This window comes from Pipra filicauda, unplaced genomic scaffold, assembly GCF_003945595.2.
Source record: "Pipra filicauda isolate LSUMZ 115617 unplaced genomic scaffold, ASM394559v2 scaffold344_size1527164_pilon, whole genome shotgun sequence".
Taxonomy (NCBI): domain Eukaryota; kingdom Metazoa; phylum Chordata; class Aves; order Passeriformes; family Pipridae; genus Pipra; species Pipra filicauda.
In genome coordinates this window covers 716,403-730,868 of record NW_024104470.1, presented here as the reverse complement: position 1 = coordinate 730,868, position 14,466 = coordinate 716,403, and the positions used below count along the sequence as shown (strand labels likewise).

Sequence of the window (14,466 nt, the reverse complement as noted above, 5' to 3'; positions counted from 1 at the left end):
ACGCTCACTGGCTCCATTTCTGCACAACAGATTGTCTTGGCTCAGGGGCAGCTGACAGGACCCCCTGACACATGGCCACCACCTTGACTGGAGTGGAGGAATCCATCTGCCCAGGGCTGCATACCCCCTGCCCTGCCCGTGGCAGTACCTGCCCCGGTTCCAGACGCTGCCAAGCATGGAGCCAGCACACCAGCCCCATGCTGAGGGCTGCTCATCATGTATGGATAACCAGGGTGATGCAGCCCAGCTCTCCTCACCCTCCACAGCTGCACAGAATAAAGACCTTCCCCTTTGGTTTTCCATTGGTGTAAAGGAAACACGGAGATAATGGGTGATAAGCAAATATCGGGCTGGTCCAGCTGGGGAATCATGAGCTGTGGCCATTGTGCAGGCATTCATTTGAGAGGCAGGAGGGGATGAGTCTGCCTTGCAAACAAGGCAGGAACATGGATTTCAGCGGTGTTGTCTTTATGGGGAGGGCTTTTTAATTCTTAGAAAGGAAAACCAAGGAAAGATGGACAGGTATCTTTTTAAGGGACTCTTGTTTTTCAGGATAGCCAGTGCACTTTTGCAGTTTTCCATGTTCGGATCAGGGAGAATCACAGAATTGTTAAGCTTAGAAAAGACCTTTAAGATCATTGAGTTCAACCCACCACTGTCATCCTCACCGCCAAACTCTGTCCCCACGTGCCACATCTAGACATTTTTGAACACTTTCAGGGAGAGTGATTCCACCACTTCCCTGGGCAGCCTCTTCCAATGCCTGACCACTCTTAAGCGTCGCCAAGAAGAAAACAGTGGCAAGAACTGATGGGTCAAAAGGCAGTTCTGATCCAAAGATCATCTGCCCCTTGTTACAGTGCTGAAACAAACTGAAAAAAAAAATCCTCTTTCGGACAAAAGATGTTTTGCCTATTGAGGGAGTCTCAGAAACTTGATTTGAACTCATCAAGGTGTGGGGAGGATTTAAAGCTGGTTCATCACCCCTCAAGGACAGGAGGCATGTGGGACATCTGAGATGATGGCATGGCCAAGGTGAAAACTCCCACCACCTCTCTCAGCTCTGTGCCTCTTGTCAGCCCCAACAGCCCAGAATCCCCGAATAAACCCACCCACCGCCACAGCATCCCAGTTGTATAAGACCTTTTATCCCCTCTTCCAAAAAGAAGAAGAGTTGTGAGGGTGCATTGGTGGTCAGCGGGGCGGGAGGTGCAGTGCCGGCACAGCAGAGCACTGGGAGGGATCCAGGGGGAATACGCGGAGCCGGTTCAGTACAGGCCTTCTTTAATAAAAACATGAGTCAGCTGCTGGCGTGGGCAGCGGATTTTCTAAACATCCCCTCATATCCTGAGAAAGGGGAAAAAAAAAAGAAAACGGGGGGGGGGGGGGGGGGGATTTGAGGGAAAATAAGAAAGAAAAGAAAAAGAAAACAGGGAAAAAGGCCAGAATTGAAAGCAGACACAGAGAGAGAGCAGCTCCTTCCCTCCAGTTTAAGGAGGCGATAGTCGAGCTGGTCCGGGCTCCTTTTGTTTCCCGTTAGTCGAGCCCTCACCGCTCGCCCCCATCGCAGCCCGCAGCAAAACTCCCCTCTCCTTGCAGTCACTTTGGCTTCTCCTCCCTTTAAAAGCTTTTTTTTTTCACCCATCACACTCGTCCGCCGGGCGTTAATCTCGAGTTCTGCTCTGCAAAGGGTCCCCACAGAGGGTGGAGGGAGGAAGTCGGAGGAGCTCCGCTCCTCATTGGTGAGGCAGCCTCCCCCCTTCTCCTCCTCCCGAGGTCTCTTTTATTTATACACGCACACACACACACGCGTGCACATCCCTCGGCCCAGGGTTTTGCTCCACACTCAGGTCCGAGGCGGATGGACCCCCTCCCAGCTGGGCTGGGGCTGCCCAGGGCACTGCTGAAATGCACTAGAGGAGCAGAGCAGGGGCTTGGCTGCAGCCCAGCCCTGGCACAGCCTCGCCTTTCCTTTTGATTTTATTTTCTTTTTTTTTTCCCCTCCTCCCCTCCACTTCATTTCTTTCTTTCCCTCTCTTTCGCCTTTAAGTGGAAAAGCCTTGCCAGCTGGGGAAGGCTGGGAGGGCAGGGAGAGCCTCAGCAGGCAGCAGATAGAGAGTGCAGAGGAGGAGACTAAGGAATTTCGGGGCAGCCAGTGCCCGTGGGACGTACGGCACAGGCACTCGACCCGTGGGACCCTGCCCAAGGTAAGCTCCCGTGTCGCCCACCCGGGTGCCATCTCGCCTTCCCGCTCACCTCCGGCCCTCCGGATGGGAAACCTCACGTTGGAGCTGGTAGAGTCCCCATGGGCCCTCTCCCTGACCCAGCACGGTTGCTCTGGAAGGGGCTTTGCTCTCCTGCAAGGGGCTGACACCCCAAAAGGCCCTGCCGAGCCCTGGGGAGGTGGTGTTTGGTAGAGAGTGGATGAGCTCTGCAGCATCCCACGGTAAAAGCCATCCCATCAGCTCTCACCATATCCTGGACTGGGATGGCTGAGGGCAGTCAAGGGGATGCTGCGGCTGTAGGGCAGGAAGGGGAGACTCCACTGCAGCGGGATTGGGGCCCAGGTGATCTCTGCTTCTCCCTGGGTCAGGGGGTTGTCCTGGCTCTCCCTGCTCAGTGACTGTGGGAGGGCTGGGGTGTGCATGGGGAAGAGGCTGCTCAGACTCTTCCAGCGAGGCATCCTTTGGAGGCATGAGTGTGCCCCACTGCAGAGCAGTGTCACTCTGTGTCAGCTCGTCAGAGCACACCCATGGTCATCTCTGAATTCAGGGTGCTCCGAGGACCACACCACCTTGGTCTGTTCCCATGGCAGGACTTGTGTGCCTGAGGGCCAGGCCAAGGTGGAGAGGGACATCTGCAAGCCCTGCCGAGAGTCTGTGCCCTGGTGTGCCAGGTACTGGAGGGGCAGAGTCTGGTAAAACCCTTCTAGGCATGGATGTCGGCAACAGCTCTGCTATCCTGAAAGCGCTGGAGCTGAGGGCCTCCAACAGGATGGAGCTGGTCTGGATTGAAGCTGTGCTGAACTATGCAGCTCTGACAGCCTGGGAACAGGGGTTTGCATGACCTGTAAGGCTTTGATGCTCACACTGGGATCACTGTGGGCTCAGAGCTTCTACCTCCTGAACTCACTTGCCAACTGGGAGTCATTCAAAGCAGAATTTGTGGTGGAAAGGGGTGCTGTGCTCCTCTATCCTTGCCTCAGAATGACTAGAGTTTACACTAAAGCATTGGGAAAATAGCTTGAAGTAGTTGGGCTGCTGTGCAAACCCTTGTGCAGAAGCTTTACATCCCCAAATCTTTTCAGAGGGTCTCCCGTCTGAAGGAGAACTAGCAATGTTGAGACCCAGTGTCCCCAGGGGCCATCAAGAAGTGGGTTGGATGGTCATTTCCCCCTCAGCACCCTGCTGGACAAGGTGCCTGTGCACTCCATGCTCTCAGAAAAGAGGCAAGTTTCATTTGGGCAGGTGGTGCCAGTGCCAAAGACACAGCTCTGCCTGGCAGAGTGCAAGTGCCAGGCTGGCTTGGATGGGGAGCCACCAGGCAGCCACCCCAGCTGGCAGCCAGCCCTGGGCAGGGTCTGACATGAGGCTTGAAGTCACTCTTTGACATGGATGTCACCCAGGCTCGGGTGTGTTATGGCTTTTAGAGCAGTCACCAACCCCGAGCAGTGTCCTTGAACCCAGGAAACACCCTTGAATCAGTCGATGCATCAAGAGAGGTCAGTGTTTTAAAGAAGCACAAAGTCACAGCAACCCACTTGCAGCATGCAAAGGACTTTTCTCTCTCCCTTAAGCCAGCTCAAGAGCATGAAGAGTCCTTGCTGAAGGACTCTCAGCTCGTCTCCCACATCCCTACACAGGACTGGGGGTTTGGGGTGCCCATGAATGGAGTGTGAACACAAGCACAGACAGCTGCAACACTGCAGTCGGGGAGAAGTTAGCCATGGCTTATTGTCCAAAGTCCTGGGCATATCCTGTGGGGTCCTGCAGGGCTCTGAACCATGGGCTGGAACCAAGCTGAGTGGGCAGCCAGTGTGCACTGGAGCACAGGGGCATTCCAAGAGCTCCCGGTGGAGTCTGGCACCAATCAGGAAGTCTATAGTGGACACAAACCAGATTGCAGCATTGTGGCAGGAATCCCACAGCTCTTCCCAAGGGATATGCAGAAAGGTGCATGGCTAGAGGCAGCTCAAACAGGCAGGGTGGAGGGGCAGGTCCTCCCCAGCAAGTGACGCTGAGCACTTCAGCAGGGATGGATGTGGAGTGGAAAAGCTCGGGGAGAGCAAGGAGGGTGATGAGAAGCTCAGAAGAGGCTGCAGAGGACTGGGAGATGGGTTGATGGGGCCTGTTGCTCACTGGGTGTTGTGGGGAGGTAACACATAGTCTTCATGCACAGGAAAGGTCACCACAGGGAGAAAAGAGATTTTAGGGGAAATGTCTGTAGGCTTAAAGACACGAGGCTGGCTCCCTTCAGCCTGACAGATCTCAAAGGACATGTCAGGCAAAGCTCTGGGTGGGAAGATGTGGGCACTGTAACAGGACAATGACCCCATGATGTCTTTCAGCCTCATTTTTGATGGGTCTGTGACAGGATTTCCAAGGCATTCAGAACAACACTGGTAGGGAGAGGAGAGCACTGAGGACTAGGGCAAGACAGGAATGTCTTAGTGAGCACCAGAGGAAAGCTGAGGTTAAGAAATGCTCCCTAGCTGCAGGAGTGACGCTGTGCAAGAAGAGACCACGATGGCTGGCTGTGGCATTGCCTGAATGACTGACTGCTGCCCGAGGGTCTGGGCAGGGACTTCTGTGCCTGGTCCCCAAGGTTCCTCTGGTCCCAGTGTTTGATGCCGTGCTGAATGGGATGGGATTGCAACGGTGTCCATAGGGACAGGCTCCAGCAAAGCATCTTCCTGGGTTGGAGTGGCAAAGGGCAAGGAGCAGAGGAGCTGTGTGGTGGCCAAACTCCGTGGGAGCACAGCCACTGGCGCTGGCAGCTGGGGCTGCCTTTGGCCCAGAGCTGGAAGGAGCTGGGGACCATGAGGGCTTAGGGTTGGCTGGATGTATCCTATCCCTGCGAGGGAGGATTGGAACTGAACACTTCTTGGAGTTTGTTTGTTTGTACTTTAACCAAAGGAAAGAAATCCCCTGGAGAGGAGCTTTAAGGGGAGGGTATAGACTGGGTATTGTTTCCTGAGGGGCTGGAGCAGCTCCAGGGAGCTCCTTCTGCTTCGCCACACAAATTGGACATAACGAGGCTTGTTTTAGGGGTGGTTGTTTCCCCTCCTCCTTTTCCCTGTTGCCTAATTAGGGTGCCCAAGCCAAGCACACCTCTGTCGTGTTTCTCTCCCACTGGGACACCTCCTCCTGGAAGGGCAGCATGTTCCTGGCACCACAGGGGACACAGAGCAGACCCAGCTGTGACAGGGACAGGGACACATGCTGGGGATGTACAGAGAGGTGCTGGGATGGGTCATGTGCTGAGCAAGGGGGTCCCATGGGTCCATCATCCCCTAGTCTGGCAACACAAGCCATACAGTGACGTGCTGCCCCTCACACCCTGCTTTTCCATCATCCCTGGGTGCACAACAGGCTGTGGCATGCCCATATCTGTGCTTGTACTCTTGCCTTGCAACCACTGACATGCAGAGCCAGAGGACAGTGGTGTGCAGAGCCTTTTCAGGGAGCAGGAGCTCACAAAACTCCCACAGAAAGGCTGGTGCCAGGACAGCCAGGGTGGTGTAGTGTGTGGTATCTGTCCTGCACCCATGAATGGATTCATCCTCTGCAGGCCATGCCTGCAGGGGCACATCCAGAGCTCCACTAACACCCATCCCTGGGCTCAGCAAGAGCCAGTGTGTGATGGGGCTGGCAGGAGGCTGTGCTGTGCCGGAGCTGGAGCAGGGAAGGGTTGGAGAGTGCAGGGATGTATCAGGGTGCTGTGCGGGCTGTCAAACGCTGGGCTGCAAACCAGGAAACAGATAGAGAAGGAGGCACCCTCTCCCTGCTATGGAATGGTCCCCATGGGCAGCACAGGGCTGCTCAGGGGGACAAGGCTCCTGAAGCAGCAGGAGGTGGGCCAGTCTTCCCCTCAGCCCCATCCTGCTGGTCCCTCTGCCTTCCCCCTTCCGGCCCACTACCATGCGAAAGAGTCTGTGACTGAAATCTTAATGCTACTGAGACACAGCAATTGGCACCAATTAAATTGCTACATTCATGTTTGAATTGCTTTAACTGGCGAGACACACTGTCTTATTTATACAAAAAAATATGTTTGCTTGTGGGTTTCTCTGAACCGCTGCCAGCAGAAAATGCACCATTTCGAGCCCTGCGCTCTGCAAGCTCATTCTCACTCCCAAACTGGAAGTCACCTCGGTTTCAGCCTTTGCCAAGCAATGGTGGCAGAATAGAAACACTGCTTTCCTTGGGGCCAAAGGCTGCCAGCACCATGAGAGGGGTCCCCTCCTCTCTCCCTGCAGGCAGCTGCCAAGTTTCCTTCTCCAGCCTGGGAGTTGTTTGAGAGAATATGGTCTGATTCAGGAGCAGGAGTTGGTGCCCATTTTAAAGCTGGGCTCAGGGGAGGGCAGGGGGTGCTGGCAGCTGCTGATGCCAAGTCCTGCCTCTGCTTCTCCTCTGGAGGTTCTGTAGGGCTTTGGGCATAGTAGGGGCTGATTGCAGAGCATGGGTGCAGATGGGAACTGATTTCTGCTCCGTGACTGAGAGGAGAGGTTATAAAGGACCCTGCAAGCAGGTTAGCAAGCACGGCTCATGCTGCCTGGCCAGAGAATGTAGGAAGAGGTGATCCATTTCTGCAGTCCTGGTGCCAAGTGCCACCATCCAGGTCTTCCTGCCCCACATGTAAGCCTATGGAGGAGGGGGCAGGATCAGCCCATAGCACCAAGAGCTGCACCAGAAGTTGCATTTTGTTCCCTCTTAGAAACCCAGAAGTAACAGGGCCAAATAAACAGCCCCCTCTCTGAAAGCGGCCTTTGCCCTTCATGCCCAGATCTAGCACCCCCCATCCTCTCCCACCCTGGCCACAGTGCCAGGCTCCTCTCTGGATCCAGCAGATAGGCAAAAAGTGCCCTGACCACAGAGCTGGCGAACGCCTAATCCCAGCCACGAGAGCCTAAAACCCCATAACCAAGCAATTAAGCTCGGGTCCCTCACAGGAAGCTGAGAAGAGCCAATGCATCCACGGAGATTATCTCCTCCTCCCCCTCCTCCACAGATCCAAGTCTCAGGGAAGTGTTCACAAGAGGATCAGGTTGCTTGTTCTTTGCTGGTATGTGGGGCTGGTAAGACCACAACACCCTCCCCGCTCCTGGGGCTTGGCAAAGCCCTTACATCCTACTAAGACTCGGGATGGCTCCTTTTCTCATCCTGCCTCCCATCCCAGCTGATTAGTTGTTAATTAGAGCCATCTGGGACCTTTGGCTCCAGCCCTGACCCCACCATAGCAGCCACCCTTGACCAGCAGCCATGAGCAAATGATGGAGATGCCAACTGCTGAAGACTGTTTTTCTCCCTGTTCGTACCTTAGGAGAGTGCTTCCCTTGAATCACTACAGGAAGGCAAACACAGCTTTCTGGCAGCCATGGAACAAGAGTGAGGAAGGCCCTGTGGGTGCCAGGACATGGGATTAGCAGCCAAGATGGTACCTGACCTTGGTCCCATATTCCCTGCTTCTCTCATTCTCCACTTGGGTGGGGAAAAGCAGCAGGTGAGCAGATGGGCTCTGCTCAGATAGGCAACTCCCATCCAATCCCACACACCCAGGAGTTGGGACCCCTGAATATGCCAGTCTGGGGGTGGAGGGATCAGAGAACTCTTTGAGTCACTGCTGCCAGCCAGCCCCCAGGCTTGGAGGGGCCAGCAGTGAAGCGATGCAGGAGCTGTGTGGGTTCTGGCCTGCAGTTTGGGTGCCCTGCAGTCACGTTCATAATTCACATTGCTCACAAGCTCATGAAGCAGCATGGTGTGTTCTCCCAAAAATGTCTTTGCTGTCAGGGGCAATGGCAAAGTTAGGGGATGGTCATAGACAGCCCTATCTGGGCTCTGTTGAACATCCTGCTGGAGAAGAGCATTGGGAAGGGCTTAAATGCTCCCAAGGGGCACATTTGTGCCTCCTCCAGTGGGTCATCACACTGCAAGGGGTGAGCCCTGAGGCTGCACAAAGCCCTGCTCCCCACACCCGGCATGAGCACCCCCAGCTGTGCGCAATGACAGACTTAGGGCTGTGCTCCAAAATGCTGGCCAGACCCCAGCACCACCACAGACCACTCCCAGTACCACCATGAGCCAGTCCCAGCACCACCATGGCCCTGGCACCCACTGCCTGCCCTAGGGAGAGCAAGGCAGGCAGGATTTGACCAGGGCGAGAAGCGGAGTGTGCAGCAAGGGACAGGCAGGCATTGCCTGGCACGTGGCAGCCGTTCCTCCCAACACCCCCATCCCTCCTTCCCCAGTCCCAGGTGAGCCCTGGTCCTCACCCAGGGTTTTCCCACAGTCCGGGCCAAGCTTGCAGGCTCCAGGGAGCAGCCCCTGGGGTCTGGCCTTTCCTCTGGCAGCGGAAGCGGGGGAGCATGCGCAGCCGAAAGGGCCACGAATACCATCACTCGGGGCTGGGGGATTATTTATAACACTGGCACCTCTCCAAACAGATGTTTCTTTTTATTCTGAACTTGCACTAAATGGGTCACTCGTTTCCTCTGTCTCCCATGGGCTTAAAGTAGAGGGGGAAAGCAGAGGGGATTGGGTTGAGAGTGCAGGGCTTGCCCTGGTCCCACGTCCCCCTGTGCCGGCTCCTCACAGCGACGACGTGTTGCGGAGAGCCCACGGCTGGAGATTTGCTGAATGGTGTATGTGGACATTTTGGTCCCCCCTCATTTGGAGAGGGAGGATGGCCATGGTCAAACAGGGCTGCGTGGGGCTCGCCACCCCACCCCATTCCTCACATGGTTGATCCCTGGGCTGCTGAGTCACCCTGCTGAGGCTCAGGGTGGACTTGTCATCCTCCCCAGCAGCCTCCCCCTGTGCTTTGGGGTCATGGACCTCATTTTCAGCTTTCTGTCAGATGCTGTCAAAGCCTGTGATAGCCCGTAGCAGGCTGGCCTGGAGGAAGCTGCTGTGCCAGCTCAGGCCCTGCCATCAGCTGCAGGACCCTCACAACCACACAACCACCTCCTCCAGGTGGTACCGAGGCTGGGGACCAGTACCTGGAGTCCTGGGCAGGGCCTTTGGTTGTGCCAGCCCCACTCCCTGCTGCAGAGGCAGGCAGAAGAGCCATCCCCAACCGTGGTCACAGTGTCCCTGGGCTTGTATTGCCCCAGAGGTGGCTTCTGCCCCTGCTTTGCCCGTCTTCTAGAGAGCTTGGTTCATACCAGGGCTGTGGCTTCAGTCACATCTTCAGAGTCTCACAAAACCACTCAGAGTGTTCTGGCACTAGTGACCCTGCCTGTGAGTGCCTGCAGAACCTCAGCTTTCCCTGACTGAAACAGACCCACAGATCCAGCACGCTGCAAACAGGCACCCAGGGCTCTCAGCATCCCTTGGTTCCCCCAGTGTTTGGGTAAAGCCTCAGGTCTCTCTTGGCACTGGCACGTGACCAGGTGAGGAGGAGTTTGCCCCCAGGTCAGGGATGGTATGTGGGACACAGGGACTCCCCAGCCCAGCTGCTCCTCAGTCTGGTTTCAGATTTCCTACCTCTGCGTTTTATCAGCAGCCCTTTATGGGCCTTGGGATGAAAGGCTCCCCATGTGTGTGCCCTGCCTAATTCTAGGCATTTGCTGGGAAAAAGAAAAAGGGCTTTGTGATGATAATCTGGCCTGTGAGTAAACATGGTGTCATGGGAGCCAAGGGACCCCAGAGGAGAGATGTTGCAACTCCAGACAACTCCAGCCAAGGGGAAAAAAAAAAACAACCACTCGGTTTTATTTAGATTAAAGGGTGGGAAAGAAGCAGTTGCAGAGGCTGGAGGGAGGGTGGCAGAGGAAAACAGGACAAGCCAAGGAGTTTCACTGCTGGACAAGCAAGGCTTGGGTTTCAGGGGTCACCAGCCTTTGCTTGGGGAGGTTTTTGCCTTCAAAAGCAGGGGGTGATGTCCCCTTCCCCCTGCCAGGAGAAGCCTTTGCTCCCTGGCTGCGAGGGGCATTGATCATGGGATCCATAGGGGGAATTTTTCATTACATACGGGCACCCATGATCTCACTTAATGACTCAGATGCACTTAGACGAAGAAGAAATAAAGTGTATTTGACTTCCCGCTAATTTGCACCAGATGTCCCTTGCCCGTTTGGCAGGATGGTGGGACCACTGAGCATTGTGGGAGTGCCTGGAAGCACAGCCCTGCAAGAAAAGGGGCTACAAATAGAAATCCAGAGGAAGAGAAAGGATTGGTGGCTGTGTGAGAGGCCTGACTTTGCCTCTCCACTGCTTCGTGGTCATGCTGCTGCCAGATGAGATGCCCTCATGGGCAGGGCCGGCATCCAGCACCTCTGCCCAGTGTCACAGGAGTGGGGAGGAGAGCAAGGAGAGCATAGATAGGAAGAAGAGCAATGTGGGACAATATGTGCGGGAATTGCCCCTGGAAATGCAAATAGGATTTTCTGACAGGGGGCTGTGCACCCTGATTTCCAGCTGACAGCACACGCCCTTACTGGTGATCGATGGTCTGTAGGGACCAGAGCTCCTTGCAAGGTGGCTGTCACAGCAGCTGTGGCTGCTTTCCTGTTCCCCAGCATGCTGAGCTATCTCTTCCTTGTCCACCAGCTCTGCAGGCTGGTTCCCAGCTCACAGCTCTAGAGGTGCTTGTGGGACCTTCCCAGTGGTTCTGCACAGGACACTGGTTGTGGAGAGGCAAGAAACCTGGTCTAGGCATGCTGGGGAGGATGGCAGAGGTCTGGGAGGGCATCCTTGGTGTGGATGTTCCTCTGTGTAGATCTCCCGTGGTTTAAGGCATTTGCAGGGCTGGAAATGACCCTGTCCCACACGATCCATGCTTGGGGACAGGCAGTGCCATGTGATGCCCATGACAGCAATGGCTGCCATGTGTGCTGAAATGATCTGCCAGGAGCCCTGTGCTGTACACATGCTGGGAGCAAGCACAGAGGGAAGAGAGCTTGGAGGTGTGGCACGGCATGCAAAGCAAAGTCAGAGGAAATTCTTGCCTTGTTACCCAAGAATAGTCAAGACTGAGCCCACATAACATATTTTGGGCATTAGCAAAGGCATCTTTGGCTTACTAGAATCCTTAAAGAGAGAGGTTTGGCATGGGGGAACATTAATAAATCAATAAGGTTTGGTGATGCAAGGCACTGTGAGGTGCAAGGAGTAGCAGAGGTGACTGAGGGAGAGGTCCTCCTCAGACAAAGGTGGTACCATCCCCAGCAGAGGCTGGATACTGCTCTTCCTTGTATCAAAAGCCCTGGGCGTAGCCCTGCTCCTGCTGCAGAAATTCCTGTCCAAGTTCATCAGCCACAGAGGCATCAGCCTCCATCCACACGAGCGAGGGAGTGGGAGAGGAGGCGGAGGAGAAAGCTCAGCTGTCATCAGATTTGGGATGCAGGAGAAATGGGAGCGGGCTGCTCTGGAGAAGCTGTGAAGTCATGAGATGGGGAATCATGAGACTTGAATCCCGGTCCTGGCGCAGCCGTGGCCCTGGCCGTGCTGTTTGACCTCTGCTCTGGCCCTCTTGCCTGTGTCCTGTCTGTGGGATCCCAGGCTATCAGAGCCCAGGGTGCTTTCTGCTGCTGCTGCTCAGGGATGTCAGGGTGACCCCATTTATTCCATTGCCCTATGAAACCCACTGCTGGAGTACGAGGCTAGAGATGCTCGAACACGCTTCCAACAGTGTCTGGCCCCAGCCAGCCATGGGACACTTTCCTTCGCCAGCGCAGCGGTGGGCTGGGAAAGCCGGCGGCCCCGGGGTTGTCTCTGATCTCTTCCTCTCGGCTGCAAACTCCACTCTCGGTTCTGGATGTCCGGGGGAGGAGCGGCCGCTGGGTGCATTCCTGTGACCACACGTGCGGCCAGGCTGGTGTGATTACAGAGGGGAGATAAGGACAGTGTCTGTGTCACCGAGCAGGGACAATTGCCTGTATCTGTGTCTCCAAACCCTCCCGGCGGTGCCCAGCTCTGGCCTCACTGGGCAGCAGTGTGGGTGCAAGCAGGGACACGCTGTGCTGGTTGTGGGGGAGCTGGCGCTCCCCACAGCCCCCGGCCGAGCCCCAGCCTGGCCCCTGGGACCTGAGTCCCCAGGGGAGCACAGCCACCCCACAGGCATGTGGGGCTGGACGTGGTGTGGGGCTGTGTCACCCAGCCAGCCCGGCTGCCCTGCGAGCCAGCCGACCTCCTGTCTCCTCTCCCAGCCAAATTCCTCCTTTAGAATAATAAACAGTGCAGCTCAAGAGAAAAGCTCCCTCCTCTGCCTGACCAGGACCGGCTTAACCTCAAATCACAGAGACAGAGAGGGGCGGAGAGAAGGTCTGTACCTGTGCTGGCAAGGGACGGGAGGATGGTGAGGGGTATAAGGTGGGGATGGAGAGGTGGGACATCACCTCGGCGGCAGCAAGGGGGGAGGCTGCTGCAGAGCTGCAGGGCGGAGTGAAGGGTACTGGATACGGCATTGCTGTGGGAGCTCCCTGGCCTCCAGGACTGTGCCAGGATGGGTGGAGGCAAATGGTCCCAGGGCTTGAAAATACTCAGGTCCTGGCCTGTGGGAAGCATGTAGGAGTCTGAGAGGTCCGTGGCACCCTGCTAACCTACTGGGGTGGGAGGAGACCATTCAAGGCAGCTGAGCATTGTGTAGGTACTTGTGTTTGGGTCCCTGGGTGGGATAATGTCTGCTTTTGGATCACTGAGTGGGGTTGCCCCTCCTTGTCTGGCACTCATAGTAGCACTTACAGTTCCTGCTGAGAACAAAAGCTGGGACTGAGGAGAGAAACAAGTGCTCTCCAGGCTGGCAGTGAGCTTGGGTGCATTTGCATCCCTTGTGAAATGCCTGCGTGCACTCACAAGTGCAAGCACGTGTCCCCGTGACAGGGTGAGAAAGGCTTCTCCCTTCTGCAAGGCAGTCTCCCCGTGCGTCCTGCAGGGCTGGCAGAGCTCAGAGTCTCCGAGTCTGCCTCTAGCCCTGGCCGGAGCAGAAAAACAAGGGAGAGGTCACCACTCTCTGCGAGACGTTGCCACCCTCCCACTCTGCTTGGGAAGCATCTCCAAGAGAAATGCCTTTCTGCAAAAGCTGCAGCTTTATTAAAACCAGCTATGAACACAGCGGAGGCGGCCAGAGGCGGCAGGCGGAGGCTGTGGGGCTCTCACTGCTCGCTGAAGCAACACCCCTGCCAGTCCAGGACCAGCACACACCCGTGCCCGGCTCGCCAGCGCCGGCAGGGCAGGGTTTTACCCATCAGTGATCCTGCAGAGATCACTGGTGGAGTGAGGGACCTGTCTTTGTGGGAAGAGGAAGACAAGATCTCACCTGCAACAGGAGTAAGTGGCAGCCATGAAGCTGGACAGGCAGCTAAACGCTGGGCATGGGCTTGGGAAGATCTTAGCTGCTTACAGGAAGGTATTTGGAGGTTGGGGAGGTGAATACACCACCTGGCTTGTGCATGCAGGCAGGGAGGGGTGAAAGGAGAGGATCACAGTTGTCCTTACAGCCTTGAACGTTGAATAATGGATGAATCACACACCTCTGTAAAGGAGAATTGGAAAACGAAGGTAATTGTTCTTCAGTGCCTTGGGGGCAGAGATTAGGTTGTCTATTCTTCTCCTCTCTACTGCAGCTTGGTGCTCTCTGAAGGTGGGTGCAGGGAGGTCACATTCATTTACAGCCTAAATTTCACCTCGGTCCTTTCATCCTACCCACCCCCAGCTCTTCCCCTAAGTGCTCTTATCCCCTCTGGCAAATGCAGAGAGAGAGAGTCATGGAGGGGTTTTCTGGCGGAGCGGGGCGGGGGGAAGAGAGGGAAGTTGCTGAATAAGCTGGAGACCTGGAAGGATTTGCTGGTAGATCAGACTTTTGTTGAGCCAAAGCAAGAGAATAATAAAAACATCTGACAAACGCACGTCATTTAAAAACCATTTCCTCCTTAACATCAAGCAGACCGGGAGGCCACTCCAGGGCCAAGAGGCTGCAGAGAGCTCAGTAAGAGACGGTGCCTGGGGCCAGGTCAGCGAGTTCAGGTTGCCACTAAACCATCCTCGAGCCTGGTGAGCGGCTCCCCAGAGCACTGCTGGCACCGCAGGGGGCTTCTCCTCGGGGTGTGTCCTCCCAGGGGCAGGGCAGGAGCTCAGCCCTGAGTTGCGGCGTGGCTGAGCTCTGTGCAGGAGCGTCCCCAAGTTCAGGACCACTGAACTCATTTTCCCCCAGCTTTGCCCAGGCACAGAGGAAGCCTTTCCCCTCACTCTTCCCCTTGTTAGTGTGTTCATTTTGCTTTTCAGAAATACTCATCGCCACCCCTGCTGG

General features: G+C 55.8%; 1 protein-coding gene and 1 long non-coding RNA gene across 2 annotated transcripts in view; one reads left to right on the top strand and one right to left on the bottom strand.

Annotated features, from left to right (window-relative positions):
• Positions 1 to 1,995: 1,995 nt before the first annotated feature.
• Positions 1,996 to 14,466, top strand: part of PDGFRB (platelet derived growth factor receptor beta) — a 32,330-nt gene continuing 19,859 nt past the window's right edge. Inside the window, exon 1 of the mRNA XM_027715563.2 lies at positions 1,996 to 2,207. The gene's annotated coding sequence lies outside the window, so the exon portion shown is untranslated. The remainder of the gene's footprint in view (positions 2,208 to 14,466) is intronic.
• On the bottom strand, positions 6,717 to 8,524 carry LOC120323791. Its single transcript, XR_005564636.1, has 3 exons — positions 8,492 to 8,524; positions 7,538 to 7,619; positions 6,717 to 6,863 (listed from the first exon to the last, which is right to left on the bottom strand). It is a non-coding gene; the product is annotated as an uncharacterized LOC120323791 (long non-coding RNA).